General features: G+C 37.7%; 1 protein-coding gene across 5 annotated transcripts in view; it reads left to right on the forward strand.

Annotated features, from left to right (window-relative positions):
- Positions 1-16,999, forward strand: part of SMAD5 (SMAD family member 5) — a 106,968-nt gene that overhangs the window by 56,498 nt on the left and 33,471 nt on the right. The gene's annotated exons all lie outside the window — the stretch shown is intronic.

A 16,999-nucleotide genomic window follows, 5' to 3' on the forward strand; every position in this document is an offset into this window, starting at 1 on the left:
AGTAAATAGGAATTATTTATAGATCTGAACAAATTATTTTATATTCTTACTTCTACGCTACTTTGGTAACTTTTTTCCTCTAAGATGAATCAGAGGTTACAAGAATATGAAACAGTTCTTAAGAAACAAGTTAACAAAGTGTAACCTTCGTAAAGGTTGTATTTATTATGTTTAGATTTTTAAAATTTAACCTTTGCATAATTGTCTCTATAGCATCCTCCGTTCTTCCTTCTCTACCTTGCTGATCCCTCAGTCAGTGTGCCTTTCCTTTTCACATAGCTGCTGTTATCGCATACACTTTTCCCATTTATTTTTGTTAATAAAATCGAGTTGTCATTTATGCTTCCATTCCTTTCCGATCACAGCTGAAATAGGCAATAAAAGTTTGATGAAACTTCCCAACTAACTTTCCTCTTCGATTTTAAATGCATCCATATGATATGGTCTAGTTAAAAGAAGAGAACAGAGACGGGAAGAGAAAAGAATAAAATATTTTTGTAGGTTCTGTGCAGATTTGGTGGAATTATCTACTTGTCTGGTTCACTGCGGTAGGCGCCACAAAAATGGGTATATTGATGTGTGTTGCATTTCCTTCCCCTCTGGCAAAGTCAGTTATTAATTTCAGACAGAGACAGTGGCAGAATGTTGTTACTAATGAGGTTTGAATCAGATTGACTGGTTATGTAACATGTTGCTGGGAGTATTATTAAAAGTTGCCTTTGTAGCAAGGTAGAGGCAAGTAAATTCTGCTTACCCTCTTCACTGGGTTTTCATTCTTGGCTGAACCTGAAGGCACATTAGACTATAACCATAATTATACCTGGGCAGCCTGTCTGTTTCCTGTTTTCATCATGAACCCAAACATTATGATTTGCAGTGATGATCTTTTTTGTCCCTTGCATTAAGCAGAGGCAGTATGTTTTCGCTTGCTTCTGAAAACAGATTTGTAACTTGGTCAAATCAAAGATACTGGCTTCTTAGTGTTTTGAAGACTAGGCAGTAAAATGTCAAACAGTTTTTAATTTCTTTGTAACTTGAAATACTATCTTAAAAAATCTATTTCACACATATTGTTTAATTGTAAATTTTAATGTTACCAGTAGTTTGTAGAGTCTTTGAGTACGAAAGCCCTTTTTGTTTATGACTTACCAGTGTTTATTATTAACCAGATGTATATGTTGATTCAGGCAGTGAGCCACACATTTGGGTGAATTTCATAGCTGACTTGAGTACTCTTTAGGATATAGCTGCCTTTATTCCCCTGGTTTATCAGTATTCCCTGTTCGCTTTACTTCTAGAGGGTCTATGTTCTTTGTCTCTCTTTTTTTGTGCTTCATACTAAGCACAAAAAAGAGACTGAAATAGTTTCTTTTCTTCAAATGTTACAGGTGCCGTATACCCTATGGGTTTGCCAGTGTATTGATAAGGTCAAAGACATTGGAGAAGATTTCCTTTTGTTAGGGACAGTCTTATAAAAGGAAATCTTATAAACAGCCTGGGGGATGATTCTTATTTCTACCGGTCTGGATATTTTGGAGAAAAGAATATCTGGGAGGATAGGACCCAAGAAGACTGCACAGAGATAGTACGCATTCTCCACCAAAGATGATGATGAATGACCTCACAAAGTCTCTCCATGTTTTTTTTACACCTTGTTTTTCTACTTCCAAAGTTAATAGAATAAAAGTAATTGAAATTCTTAGTGCTGGATTATCCAGTTCATTGCCATTACCTAGACCTCTGAATCTGAGAGGTGCATTTACTACTTGGAAGGTTAAGATATAAAATTCTCTTTGAAGAATTGTTAAAAACTATATTGTTGTTAGGACCAGCTAGTTTTTCAGTCTCATATTCTAACAGCTTTTATTGTTTCACAACTTTGAAAAGATGGCGTAATTACAGAGTTACTAGGTTTTTCATAAATAATCAGCTAGTTCTAGGCTTTGTAGTTTTGATACTTTTTTTGCCTTGGGCACCTAGGTGGGGAGATTTTTGTTCCTTTTCTAGTAGAGAGGTGGTTTTAGTAACTTTTCTTATTGTATCCCTAACTTGGTTATGATAGTATTTTAGAAGAAAAAATTCTTTATTAGATGGTTCTGTATGTGCAATACTAAAATTGTAATTCACTATTGGAAGACGGTTGTTAAAGTACATTTTGTAAATAGGGTTTGCTCTTGAATTCTTTGGTACACCAGTCTCTGCTTATTTTATATATATATATATAAAATTTACAGACTGGTATACTTTGGAAATTTGAAAATGGCCTTATCTGTTGTGAGATTTAACTGGATTTTTCTTTTTGGTTTCTGTGTATGTTGTTTTGTTATTACTGAAAATAACAGTAAGAAAAAAACTAGTGTCACCTTCCCACCTTTCTTTGAGCATAGCAGCTGGAGTCCTGTGAACAGTCTTACACTTTTCAAATTTAACTATGATCTCAGAATATGGCTGGTACTTTCAAGGCAAGTTTTGTTCTGTTCACTTCTGTTTTCATGATGTGTTAGGATTTGCCTAGCATCCTATCTGGTAGGCTGTATAACTTGAGATCTAGTTATTCTGGTTTGTGTATTTCCAGGAAAAAGGGGGGTGCTGCCGAACTTTTTCAAAGCTAGTCTTTTGTTTTCTTTCCCCTTCTTCACATCATTCTGCCCACTTAGGTGAGTAGGTGACTTGACCTCTGGGGTACACATGAGGTATCTGGAAAACATCTTCATAAAGCATTGGAATATATGTTGTGTACATGTTAGCTCTTTGTACTCCAGAGACACATTTTATAACGTAATGATTTAGTATCTGCCCTTGATGATTTTATAATTTAAAGGAAAGCACTATAAAGATTGACCAGCTCTGTGTCTATTCCTGTGCCTACAAGCCTCTACAGGTATACTCAGACACATCTTGCAGCAATGTCAGAAATCTTGCAGGCTCTGGCGGTGAGTGATACATCTAGATCAGGCTCTGCTTAATTAGAGGACTTAGAGGAGCAGGCGAGGTTTAAAGAGTGATTAAAAACTGCGAAACAAAAGTCTGGATGTAGGAGATAAAAAAGTAGAGACTTGTGTGGTCACAGAGAGAGACTAGGCGAGAGTATTATGGTGTGAGAAGTGTCAGGGATCATGAGTTCAGCTCCTGAATGGCTTTGAAATCCACTGTGAGAACTTTGGATGTCTTTGGAAATTGGGAGCCACAATTGGGAAAAGTGCTGATTTAAGTGTTTCTCTAGGAAAATGATTTTGATTTTACGATTGTGATTGTATTTCCTCCTCTTTGTAGATGTTCCAATAAAGAACAGGATTTCTGAATCTAGGAGAGTTTTGGAGCCAACGTGCCCTTGGTTTCTTTCTGTTACTTGAGTGTAGTCATGGATGTGGCTTACGTGCTTTATAGTAATTGTATACCTAGATCTAGGATTGGTTTGACAGTGGTGGTGGGGTGTCTACTTTTGCTGATACTTGGTGACTAAGGATGTTAGAACCACAGGGGTAAGACATTTTTAAAGCTTTACCCCCACCAACCACAAAATGTTATCTTTGAATGTATATAGGCAAGTGACTTTCTCCCATTGCAGATGGTCCTAAGGGCCTTGGTTCTCAAACCTACTGCAGAACCTGGGATGCTTATTAAAAATATGGGAGGTAGGGCCCTACTCTCAAACCTAATGAATCTGAATTTTGTGGAATGGTTATGAGGAATTTGTTTCTTTAAACCCCCCACCTGTAATTCTTCTGTGTAGGTTTGCCTGAGACGATGGTGGCTTGTGACCCATACGCACATTTATTTGCATGGATTGATGTGCTCAGGAGATTTGCCTTTTGGCTAACAGTGTTGGGTGAAATTTTTGGATTGGTTTGCTTGCCTTTTATTTTGGATTGAAGCAATTAGAGAGATGTCGGAGCAGAAAGTGAAGGAGCTGTTTCTATGAATTTACCTCTGAAGTCTGGGCATGAGCAGTGTGTGTCTATGTGTCTGCCTGTCTGTTTGGGGGAGACTGTTGAGGGAAGTTTGTGTGTGTGTTTATGGCAGGTCGGAGGTTCTACTCAGGTAGTTTGAAGTAAGAACAAGACTTTTGGTTTCTTGACATTAATAAATATTCATTTGAATGGAAGCCTGGTAAAGTTTAACAACATTTTATTCATACACTTAATGTATGTAAAATGTAACTCCAGATCATCCTTTAGCTTCCCTATCAGCCTTTCCCAAATCATTTGATGACAAATCCTATTCTTTGGGTAGCCCAGGCTGACGGCTTGGCATCCTTATTGACTCCTCTGTTCTCACATTCCCCGTTCTCTTCCATCAGGAAACCTTTTGTCTCCCAAAACATGTGAAATTGTCCATTTCTTACCACCCCACTGCTGTCACCCTGTTCTGAGCCATGATCATCTCTTACCTAAATTGCTTCAACTCTGAACTGATCTCCCTGCTTTTTATCCCTGCTGCCCACCCCCGCCTCCATTATTCTTAACATGTGGGCCAGAGTGATTCTTTAAAATAAAAAAAGTCTGAAAATATCATGTCTTCACTCAGAGTTCTCAACTGGGTCCACATTTCACTTACCATAAAGCCAAAGCTCTTATCACATCCAGCATGGCTCTCTTACCTATTTGACCCCATTCCTTGTTTTCCCCTTCTTGTTTACTTATTCTCAGGCTTCATGGTCTTGCAGTTAACTTGAGTGTGCCACGCATGCTCCCTCCTTGGGATTTTCACATTGCCTCTTGCCTTTGCCTGTACTAGTTTTCCCCTAGACATCTGCCTGGCTTACTTATTTCCTTAAAGTATTGACTCAGTTGGTGCCTTCTCAGAGAGGCTCAGCCCAGCCACCTTAAAATTACACCTCTCCCACAGTGCTCCCCATCCACCTTCCTCTGCTTTATTTTTCTCCATACCATTTTTCACCTAACAAACTATACTGTATCACTTATTTATTGTCTTTTGTCTGTCTCCCTCCACTGGAATGTAAGCTACATGAGAACAAGGATTTTGGCCCCCTTTATTCACTTGTATATTCCCAGCTCCTAGAATTCTACTTCAATAAATAGACTTTTGAATGAATAACTTGAATCAATTTAACAAGTTCTCTGAATATGCTTAGTACTGTTTTTTAGAAATTACATTCTAGTGGGAGAGACAAAAATCAAGTAAACCAACGAATAATTACAAATTGGTAGTACAGTGAAGGAAATGAATATAGTATTGGATTAGAGATTAGGGAAAACCTACTTTATATAGAGTTAGATGATCAGGGAAGGTCTCTGGGATGATAGCTAAAGCTGAAGCCTCAGTGATGAGAGAGCTAGAAATCAGTGGTTGGAGCTTGAGGAAAGTGGTCCAGGCAGAGAATGGCATTTGTAAAATCTGTGAGGAATCTGTATGGTACAAATGCCATACAGATTCCAGTACAGGAAGATAAATGCTTTTGAAAAATGAATTCTTACTATTATTTATTGGAAGCAGAAAGTATTTGCCCCTAGTTTTTGATTGACTCTTCTTAAATTTCAGTCTCCAAATTTGTATAACCCTAAATATACTGGAGAGAATTCTTTTGAAATAAGAATGACTCTTATAAATCCTCTCTTTAGTAAGAATTTTAGTATAGTTGAGGTACATCTGCACTTTGGTTTTAAAGAAGGTTTTTTCCCCCTAACTATACAAGAAATTCATGTTTATTTTAAGATGTACAGAATTGCATGAAGCAGAAAGTAAAAAGTACCCTGAACCCCACCCTACCCCCATGGCTAATATCTTTTCAAATGCTTTGTATTCACATTCTCTTTCATTCATTAGACAAATATTTATTGAGCATATGTATCACTAGACTTACAGTGATGAGTGAAACAGATATGGCTCTTCTCATTTACATTTTTGCCAGGTTGTATAGGTAAATGTAAAAACAGATATGTTAAGTGCTACGAAATAGAGGTAGGTGAAGGAGTAAGTGTGTATAATAGGGGAATTTCACCTAGGCAAGGTAGTCTGGGAAGGCTTCCCTGAAGAAGGGATGCTTGAGCTGAAATAGAAGTAAAGTGTGTGTGTGTGTGTGTGTGTGAGTGAGTGTGAGTGTGTATGTTTTGTAATGTGATAGATTCTTTTGTAAAGCATGATATCTCTTAATTTTATAAGATTTTCATTTATGGTTGAGGTGCCACTCTTTTTCTTTGGATTTCCAAGGTACTGCTCTGTATTGTTATTGTCCAGTTGATAGCTGCAGTTTTTCAGAAGAATTTCAGGGAACCTAATACACACAGGGATTTCTGAAGCTCATAATTAAATCCCAGTTTTCTTTCTAGCTGTCTGAAATGACAAAACCCATTAGTGAAAGAGTCATCTAGTTAGGTCTTCGTAAACCAAAGGTGAACTATAAAAAGCCAAGGTATACTTCCCTGGTGGCGCAGTGGTTGAGAGTCCGCCTGCCGATGCAGGGAACACGGGTTTGTGCCCCGGTCCGGGAGGATCCCACATGCCGCGGAGTGGCTGGGCCCGTGAGCCATGGCCGCTGAGCCTGCGCGTCCAGAGCCTGTGCTCCACAACGGGAGAGGCCACAACAGTGAGAGGCCCGCGTACCACAAAAAAAAAACAAACAAACAAGGTAATAGCAGATAATTACCTTGTGTCCACAGTTTTCTTAAGTCCCTCCAAGTTCTGATGTACGAAGTAGCACACATTCCTATCTACTCAGTTACTGGCCTTCTGTGCTTGCTGTATATATTTTTTACTCTGTTTTAATACCCCATCTCTGTTGAGTATCATATGGAAATCTTTAGAAACTAAGTGATGTGCTAAACAGCATATGAAGCTCTTCATAACATCTTCTCTTTTTCCCATTATTCTTTATGATCATTGAGATTACAGATAGTATCTTTTAAACCTCAGTTCCTAGCACAGAGTATTCCTGGCTTACTAGGCACCCAATAAATTTGAATAAATCAAATTCAACTCTTCTCTTTGTATCATTCTCCAAATTTTTATATTCATTCCTCCTGTCTTGAGCTTTAAATGTCATATCTGCTTGGACTTGGATCAGTACTTGCTTCCTTATACCCCTCCACCATCACCTTTTTGCTTCATCTTGGCAATAACTAGAATTCCCCTTTTTGGGTGAGCGGTGTCTAATTCTTTCAGCTTTTAAACCTTTACTTGCTTTTTTTTTTGGTTGTGTATGTGGAGTCTTAGTTCCCCCACCAGGGATCGAATCCGCACCCCCTACATTGGAAGCGCAAAGTCTTACCGCTGGACTGCCAGGAAAGTCCTCAACCTTTACCTTTCTTGACTGCCTCGTTTCTCTTCTTGGTGGTCAGCAAGTCCTATGGATTGTTTATCTGTACTGTCCCTCATAACTCTTCCTTTTCTGTCTCTACTACTGTCACTACCTCGTCTGCGTACCACCACCCTGGTGTGGCTTCCTCTCATAGTTGGATTACATGTTTTCCATTTACCCTCTCTGCCCCTTTTGGGTAAGTCTTTACTTGGCTACGTGCTATTGCCATTTTTGTCTTCTCAAAATGGCTCTTTGAACACGTCTTTCTGCTTAAATAGAACTCTGTACTGCATGTAAGATTACTTCCAGCAGCCTGACTCCTTTGCCTTATATTCAGTCTTTCTTTCTTTGGCTCTCATTCTGTGGTGGTATCTTTCCCTTTAGCTTCACGATCTAGCTGATTGTCTCCTCCTAGTCTTTCTTGCCTCATTTGGCTTAATGATACTTGGTTTTCCTTATTCTTGTCCTTTATTACCAACTGGATTATGAATTATAGATTGTCATATTCCTTTTTGGATCTTGTGATAGTCATTCCTAAAATCTGTGCTAATATCATGAGCAGTTATCCACACCTAATCATTAAGGCTTTTATTCACTTAAGTGCTGTGTGTATGTGTGTGTGTGTGTGTGTGTGTGTGTGTGTTTGGGTGGGGGGAACAGGGAGCCTGTCAGAGCTAGGTTATTGTACATTTGCTGAGCCCTCCACTTTTTGCTGTCACCAGCCATTTGAAGCACAGTTAATTCCTTCTTAAGCAGTCGTATTCATAAGTGTGTAATCTTCTCACCTTTTCCTCCCCTGTTTTCCAGTTATATTGGCATAATTCCTCTTCCTTTCTGTTCTTTTTGTGGTTCCCCTAAATAGATAGAAGTTTGAAAGTGTTTGATCACTAGATATCATTATATTCACTCAAACTGCAATAATGATGAGAATTGACTTACTTTACACAGATTATCCTGTGTATTTCCTAATGGGATATTAGATTTTGGGGGATTCTCTGGGTTTTAAGCTAGAAATAGAAATTCCCTGAAAGATATCTTGGGCATTGTTCATTTCGTTTGTGAGATTTGTTTGTTTGTTTGTTTTATTGACTTCTTTATTAGCCTCCTATGCATTGTTTTAAGAAGACTTGGCTTTTAAGAAGGCTCAGTTAATATTTAGCATTCAGAAAGGTTGGGTTAGTATGACTCCAGAAGAGCAAAAAGAAAACAGAATTTGTCTTCTGTCCCCAATTATGCTATTGAAATATGGCTTTAACATTTATAAATAATAACTATTTTGAAAGAGCTTCTCATGGAGGTTTATTGCAAAATAAAATAATTCCATGATTTAAGTTCCTTGAAGCCTACTGATATTTTGGTTTTTGTAGGAACTAAATAAGTCACCTTTAAAGAGTAATAACAAATATTTTATTCCCAATGGTGTACTTTAGGAAAGCTTCAATGTATTAGGTGACCTAGGATGAGGATGACAGAGGCACAAATAGAATTTGCTCAGAAGCCAGGTTTTCATGTAGGGTATTGTCTTACATATCTGGGCTGTCAAATGCATCTTCTCTTCTACTTAGAAGAAAACTCAGAGGTAAGCAAGCCCTGGAGCACTTGAAAGTACCAGAGGTACAGAATACTTACTCTGTGCTAAGTAGGTCCTTTTGGAGTTAGAAGAAAAGTTCATTTTCCTTAGGTAGTTTATACATCATTAGGTAGTAGCCAAGCTTCTCCAAAATCAACACTCAGGAATGTGGGAGAAGCTGTGAGGAATGGAGAAAGGGGAGGCAAGAAAGGAGAATGAGAACAAGAAAGAAGGGAGAGCAGTAGATACTGGTGGGAAGTGATGGGGAACATCAGAAAAGGCTTTGGGACAGGAGGAAAGAAAACGCTGCCTTATTTCTTCTAAGATACGCATTTTTTCCACCTCATAACATCTCTGAAATTGGCATGTGTCTTATAGCCGATGGCATCTGAATATTAGTTTTGGCTAGGTGGCAGTTTTGATGTTGTCACTGCACGTGCATGATCTCTGCCTTTGCTGTTTTCATTGCTGTCATTTCTTTCATTTACACCCTCTGGGAAGATCAAGGAAGCAGCAGTATCAAAACTTGCAGGATGGGTGTCAGTGGCTTGGACAACAATCCTAGAGTAATATTGGAACACTCTTCAGACCTACAGTCTTGATGGCAGAAGGATGATATTATGAAGAAAAAAATCTAAGTGATGAGAAAGCATGGTGTGATAGTTTAATTTGCAGCCTTTTCTTCCTTCAAGGTTCATAAAATAATGGAACCTCTTAAGTAGATGGCTTTGTATATTTGATGACATAAAGTAGCCCAGCTGTGTATTTAAAATCCTGAGCCTGATGTCAAAAAATTTCATGACTGGGCTTCCCTGGTGGCGCAGTGGTTGAGAGTCCGCCTGCCGATGCAGGGGACGCGGGTTCGTGCCCCGGTCCGGGAGGATCCCACATGCCACGGAGCAGCTGGGCCCGTGAGCCATGGCCACTGAGCCTGCGCGTCCGGAGCCTGTGCTCCGCAACGGGAGAGGCCACAGCAGTGAGAGGCCCGCGTAGCGCAAAAAAAAAAAAAAATTCATGATTATTGTAATAATAATGACTGCAGTTTCCCTTTGCTCAATATGTACTATGCCAGGCATTAAGTGTGTATCTCATTTAATTCTCAGAACTGATACTCATTATACAAAATAGGAAAAGTGGATATTTAGGTGTGTTAGATTCAGAATTTGAACCCTAGTTCATTAGACTTCAAATCTGGTGTTTTTGTGTGTTACAATACGTATATTAATATCCCTGTGTAGATTAGCCTTATTGTACATATCTAGTCAGTTTTCTTGTTCTACCACCTATGTTCCAGCAAACTGAACTGTAGTATTTCCCCATACTGGTAGATAAAAACTCTGATTTTATGTCTTTATCAGAATAGCACTTATGCCTAAGATATAGCTACTTCATGCTTTTTGTCTCCCTCCACTCCCTTCCCACAAGGGCCATCCCCTGAATTTCTTTTAGCATCCTATACACCCTAGGGGATCTGCCATTCTCCATGGTGTATTGCAGATAGGAATGGGCACATCTTAGTTGATTATTAATTTGTAATTCTTACGGTTAAGGTCTGGACCTGATTTATCTTTTAACCCTTTAGCATCTAGTTTAGTGGCTTGCCCTTTTTAGGTACACTCAGGAAGTATGTGTTGTATAAATAAGCGTATAAGTCTCCTATTGAGTTTAGCATGGGTGGTATATATTTGTGCCTCAGTAGACCCTGAAAGCATTGTAGAAAGGGAGTACAGAGGACCAAATTTAACTACCCAGCAATCTGTAACCTCTAAAGGCTGAAGTTAATGAATATAGCCTTTTTGGACTTTTCTCTATTACTGGGATAAGTTTAGAGATAATATAGAAGATTATTGTTGTTGGTTGTGAACACAATCAGCTGTTTGAATTGAGGATGGGTGTTCTCAGTGTTTCTAAATTTATTTTATTTAGTGAAAGGCGAAGGGGGTGTGAAAAATTGAACCAACTTTTCAATAAGAGATTTTAAATTAAACCTTTTGGGTACTAGAAAACCTAATCATACTCTTATTTTCAAAGGTATTGCAGGTTCACTTGGGACTCATATTGCATATGCTAGTATTTGCAAATCAAAAAAATTATTATTTTACTCTATTTTTTGTATACGTAATGAAAAAATTCTATCGTAATGGAGGACTTTTGTGAGGGTAGTAAAATAAATCTATCGTGCTATCCCAAGCACTCTGATACTTTTATTTCAATTTGTGGACCAATGTCTGATTTTAAATATATATTTTACAGAAAAGATGACAGGAGAAAATTGATCTGTCACATGGGTACCATAAAACAGTTTGACCGGGAACCTCCCTGGTGGCACAATGGTTAAAAATCCGCCTGCCAATGCAGGGTACACGGGTTCGAGCCCTGGTCCGGGAAGATCCCACATGCCGCGGAGCAAGTAAGCCCGTGCGCCACAACTACTGAGCCTGTGCTCTAGAGCCTGTGAGCCACAACTACTGAGCCTGCGTGCCACAACTGCTGAAGTCCATGCACCTAGAGCCCGTGCTCCACAACAAGAGAAGCCACCACAGTGAGAAGCCCGCGCATTGCAGCTAAGAGCAGCCCCTGCTTGCCACTAGAGAAAGCCCATGTGTAGCAACGACGACCCAATGCAGCCATAAATAAACAAACAAATAAATAAATAAAATTTAAAATAAAAAAAAAAGAAAAGCTTATGCTATATTTAGGTCTTCATGAGCCAATGATAATTGGTTCAGGAAAATACCCATTCAAAATGAAACCACTTAAAATGCAGACCAGTATTTCATACTGAATTGTGAATAAAAAGTCTGATTGGGACTTTATCTTAAAAACTTAAAATTTTGGAAAATCATTAGGTTATAATTGTAAACATGCATTAAGTTTTATAATGAACAAAGACTGAATTGAGTATGGATAGGCTTAATTTTTCTCACAAAACAATTTAGCATGATATGACATCCTTCATGTTTGGCATTTGTGGTACTAATATTAAGAGCATTTTTATTTTTGTGAGAATATTCATAAAAATATGTATGGATTTTCCCATGGACTTCTGTTAATCTGTTGACAGTGAAGTTATTATTGCTTACTGATAACTATAAAAGTGGTGCATTTCCCAAACTCACTGTTCATCATAAGTGCAAACCACTGCAGGAGTACCATCTATCTGGGTCATATTGCATTCTTCCTGTGGGTCTCAGAGGCAAAGGGAACCGCACATCTGATGCTTACGTTGCTTGATGGGCCATGATTAATAAAGTCCTTTGTCTCTGACTCAGGAGTCTCATGTTCTTTGACAGTGTGCATGAAAGAACAATAGACTTATTTGTTTATAGGATAGTAAGGTAAAATTAAATCCAGACCTTGCATCTTTTGCTCTCATTTTAATAAACTTTATGAAATGTTACAATTTTTGCAGAATTTGCAGTTTCACTTGTGGTTTAGAAGCTATTGTAGTAAGGGAGATGCTAGTGAACAAGAACTAATTATAAGTGAACAGTACACTAGTAAATTTTTAAAAGATTTTTAAAATTGAAGTATATCTTAAAGTGCACAAATCTTATGTGTATAGCTCAGTGAACTTTTATGTATGTGTACATCTATACCACCATCACCCAGATCAAGATATAGAAATTTTCTAGCTCCCCAGAAGGCTGTCTTGTCCCCTCTTAGTAATATTCTTGCCTCTGATGCCATAGGTTAGTTTTGCCTGTTTTTGAATGTCATGTAGTTGGAATGATAAAATGTGTAATCTTTTGTATCTGACTTCTTCAGTATATCAGTGAGATTCATGCATGTTTTACACGTGTGTGTTCTTTTTCATTGCTGTAAAGTATTCTGTTGTATGAATTTATTACTATGATTTATCTACCCACTCTACTGTTGATGAATATTTGGCTTATTTCCAATTTGGGACTATTACAAATAAAGTTGTTATGAACATGTACTTGCCTTTGGGTTGACATAGCACTTGTTTCTGTTGGATATATACCTAGGAATGGAATTGCTGGGTCATAGGGACCTATGTTTAGCATTAGTAGATGTTGTCAAACAATTTTCCAAAGTGGTTGAGCTAGTTTATATTTTTGCTAGCAATATGTAAGAATTGTTCTGATTGTCATGAACACCTTCTCTCTCTTTTTTTTTTAAGTCTAGCTATTCTGGTAGATGTGGTGTGATATTTCACTGTCTTTGTTTGTTTTTTAAATTTCTTTGATAACTAATGCTGTTGAGTCCATTTTACCATCTAATGGCAATTTTGATATCTTTTGTGAAGTGCCTGACCAGGTCTTTTACTTATTCACTAGTGAATTTTTATAATCAATTTTGCTCCCTTTTTTAACTTTATATAACAAGTACTTGGATTACTTGCACATACCAGTTATGCAGTTTGGAAAGTTATAAAACATTTTTAGAAAGAATTCAATTAACATGTTTAAAATTTTTAATCATTCCATATTTAAAGAGGTGAGTGCAAAGTTTGTCCCTTCCCCTTTCCCAGTGCTAGAAATTCATGTGTGAATAGCATGTTTGAGTTTATAAAACATCTATTACATGTATGTATATGTGTGGTTTCAGTACTTCAGGCACACATTATTTTATTACTTCATCATTTTAATGACTTAGGAACCATCATCCCTATTTTATAGAAAAATTAATAGGCTTAGAAAGAGTGATACCTGGTCATGGTCATATACCTAGTAAAGGACAGGATCTGATCCTCTTCTGTTTTCATTACATTGATAATACTTTAAAAAATTAAAAATAGTGCATTTTTGAGTTATAAAATATTTAAATGTAGAAAAGTAGAGAAAATAATATATGTGATGATTTGTCAGATTTTCTTCAAATCTAGTTTTAAAAGAAACACAGCTAAAGCTTTTCCATTTGTTCTTCCACCTTCTTTCTTCTTTCACCAGAGGTAGTCAGTATTCAGTATCCTGAGGTTGGTATGTATCATTTCCATGCATACTTTTGTTCTCTTACTATATCTGTGCATGCCCATAAAGAACTCCTTTTTTTTGTTTTAAATTTTATACAGTTGCTCTTATAAAGGTATGTATGTTTTTACAAATTGCTTTTTTTCAACTCTCTACTCACTTATTTAATAAATAAGCGCTATTCTAGGTCCAAGGGAATATGATGATGGATAAAGAAGACAAGGCTACCTGCCTTCTAACATTTCTGTGGGGAAGGCATGTAGTTAATAAATAAAATTGATATGATATCAGATTATTATAAATGTCATGAAAGAAAATTGAGCAGGACCAGGGGATAGAGAATGATGCAGGAGTGGGATGTATGCTATTTTAGATAAAGTGGTCAGGGAAGTCCTTTTTCAGAAGGTGACTTTTGAGCAGCTGAATTAATTGAGAGAGAAAGCCATGTTAAGATCTGGGAGAGGAGAATTCCATGGGAGGGAGCATCAAGTGCAAAGGCCTTGAGGTAGAAATGACTTTGGAGCATTTGAGAAATGGAAAGCCTTCAAGTGTAGTTACGAGCAGTTAGCTAGGAGAATGCTAAAAATGAGTTTGGAGGAGAAGCCAAAGGCTGGATCATGTAGGTCCTATAAAGTAATGTTAAAGAATTTTGTTAAAGAATTTGGATATTGAGTGTAATGGGAAACTGCTGGATGATTTTTGAGCAGAGAAATGACATAGTTTGATATACTTTTAAGATTACTTTTACACTGGAATTCTGTGTATTAGAAAAGAGTATGGAAGCTCTTTCTATATAGGTATGGAAAGATCTTGAAGATACATTGTTTATACATTTTTCTGTACCTTGTTTTTTTTCTTTTCAATATACCACTATTTGTGTAAAAAAAGGTTATGATTATTTATGTATCTGTATTTGTGTAAAATTTCTCTGGAAAGACATAAAAGACAATACAAGAGGGATTGCCTGTGAGAAGGGGACCTGAAGATGGGCAAAAAATTGGAAGAAAGCTGACCACTCTGCACTTTACATAGCAGGATAGTATTTTAAAATTGTTAACAGAAAGTGTATACATCTTCAGTATTCAGCCAGCCAAATTTTCACAAAGTGACTCTCTCATAAAATCACCCAGAGCAAGATGACATAAAGTCACCCAGAGCAAGATGAACTTTACCAGGATGGCAGAAATCCTCAAGCTCCCTTCCAGTCAATACCCCCACCCTTCCCTTTAAAGGGTAACCACCATCCTGAGTTCTAGTAGCATGCATGAGTTTCACCTGTTTTTTTGTACTAGCACTCTTAACTCCATTCTGTTCTATAGTAGATAATAGATTATCTCCTATTTTATTTATTTATTTATTTAATTTATTTGGCTGCATCGGGTCTTAGCTGTGGCACTTGGGATATTTGTTGCAGCACGTGGGATCTTTCCTTGCGGGGCTCAGGCTCTCTAGTTGTGGCACGTGGGCTCCAGAGCACGCAGGCTCAGTAGTTGTGGCTCACGGGTTCTAGAGCGTGTGGGCTTAGTTGCCCTGCAGCATGTGGGATCTTAGTTCCCTGACCAGGAATCAAACCCGTGTCCCCTGCATTGGACGGCGGATTCTTAACCACTGGACCACCAGGGAAGTCCTTCTACTATTTTTATCTTAGCATTATGCCTTTGTTAAAAGGTTAAAAAAATACAGAAGCATATAGAACAAATCCTGCAGGACCCCTTTCTGTTTTGTCTTCCATTCCATGCCTCTCCCCAGAGGTAACTGAAATGAATAATTTAGTATGTAGCCTTTTAGTCCTTGTTTTGGGTTTATATACACAAATAACTTTCCCCTTTTTTCTTGTTAGTACATAATATGGTTAGTATTTAATAGTAAGAGTGATACTAGATTAGTAGTTAACATTTATTAAGCACTTTCTGGTGGTTAACTACTAATCTAATATCTGGTCTTCAAGCTCCTCTGCTTTTGTCTCTCCATTCTTCAACATATCATTGCTCATACATGCTCTCTCTCATACACATGCACTACTCTGTTTAGCCTCTGTTATATTCTAGTATTACAGAATAAGGTCTCAGTCAGCCAGGCCTATCTGCTCTCTATCCTAGGAAATGCTCTCTTCATATCTGCCTATGGATTTTTTTGTTTGTGCCCCTTTTACTTTGAAATTTTCCTTCTCATCTCAGACAACCAAATCATGCCTTTACTTTCGGACCCAGATGGTTTAACCTATATCCTTAATGTTGCTACAACTGAAGTAAGCCTTTCTTACAGTTTGTTTAACTCATAACACTTTATACTCTGTGACCTGTTACTGAAAAACGTGCTTTCATCTTTTTGTTGTATTTCTTTGGTTTAATGTAGGCAGTTTTGCTTACCTGATGAAAATTATCCTGTGTAGCATTGGGAAAGATGTCCCGCATAGGGTTAGGCATATCCATCCATACATAAGGAGTATACGTTCACTTCCCTGCACCCTTCCTCCCATGGTTCCAGCATGGCAGTCTGGATAGCCACTACTGAGCATCTGAGCACATCTGTGACTTCCCAGTGGCAGCAGGTTGAGTGGAATTTGAGTTATATTGAGGTGTAAGTTGTTCTCTACACTCTGTATAGTCTGGCCTTGCAAGTAGGGAGAAGTCAGTCTAATTGAAGATTGTGCAGTTCCTAGTGACAGGTGCCAAGAGGTTATGATACAGGTTTCTTGGGTGTGGTGTACAGTGTGAATAAATGCTTGCAGCTCTTAGCCCTTTTTTGATCAATTAAGCACTTTTTAAAGGAGGAACCATAATGTTCCATAGCTCTACATGTAACCCTTTTCTCCTAAAGAGGAGTCAGTCAGTGCTCCTGTATTTTTCCTTTTCTGAATCAGCACCTAGAACAGTGCCTGGCACTTAGTAGGCTCTTACTAAGCACATATTGAAAGAATGAATCAGTTGGCTCTTAAGATGAAATTATTTGGTATATGACTTCTTTTTTTTTTTTTTTTAAAGTACCATCATGGCTGTTCACAGTACATGGTGACAAGCAATCAATACTTATTTGTTGAATTTAACTCTATTTTATTTTACTTTATGTTTACCTGAGTTTTAACTGAGCACATGTATTCTTTTCTGGGAAGATGCACCCCAATCCAGAATAGGCCTGATGCTAGAATTTGCTAGTATTGTCAAAGACAGAAGAGCTTCAGCGTTATTTGGCAATTTTAGGCATAAGAAAGGAAGCATCTTTTGTTACTGACATCCT

Source organism: Mesoplodon bidens (genome assembly GCF_964165515.1).
Source record: "Mesoplodon bidens genome assembly, chromosome: 4".
NCBI classification, from domain to species: Eukaryota; Metazoa; Chordata; class Mammalia; order Artiodactyla; family Ziphiidae; genus Mesoplodon; species Mesoplodon bidens.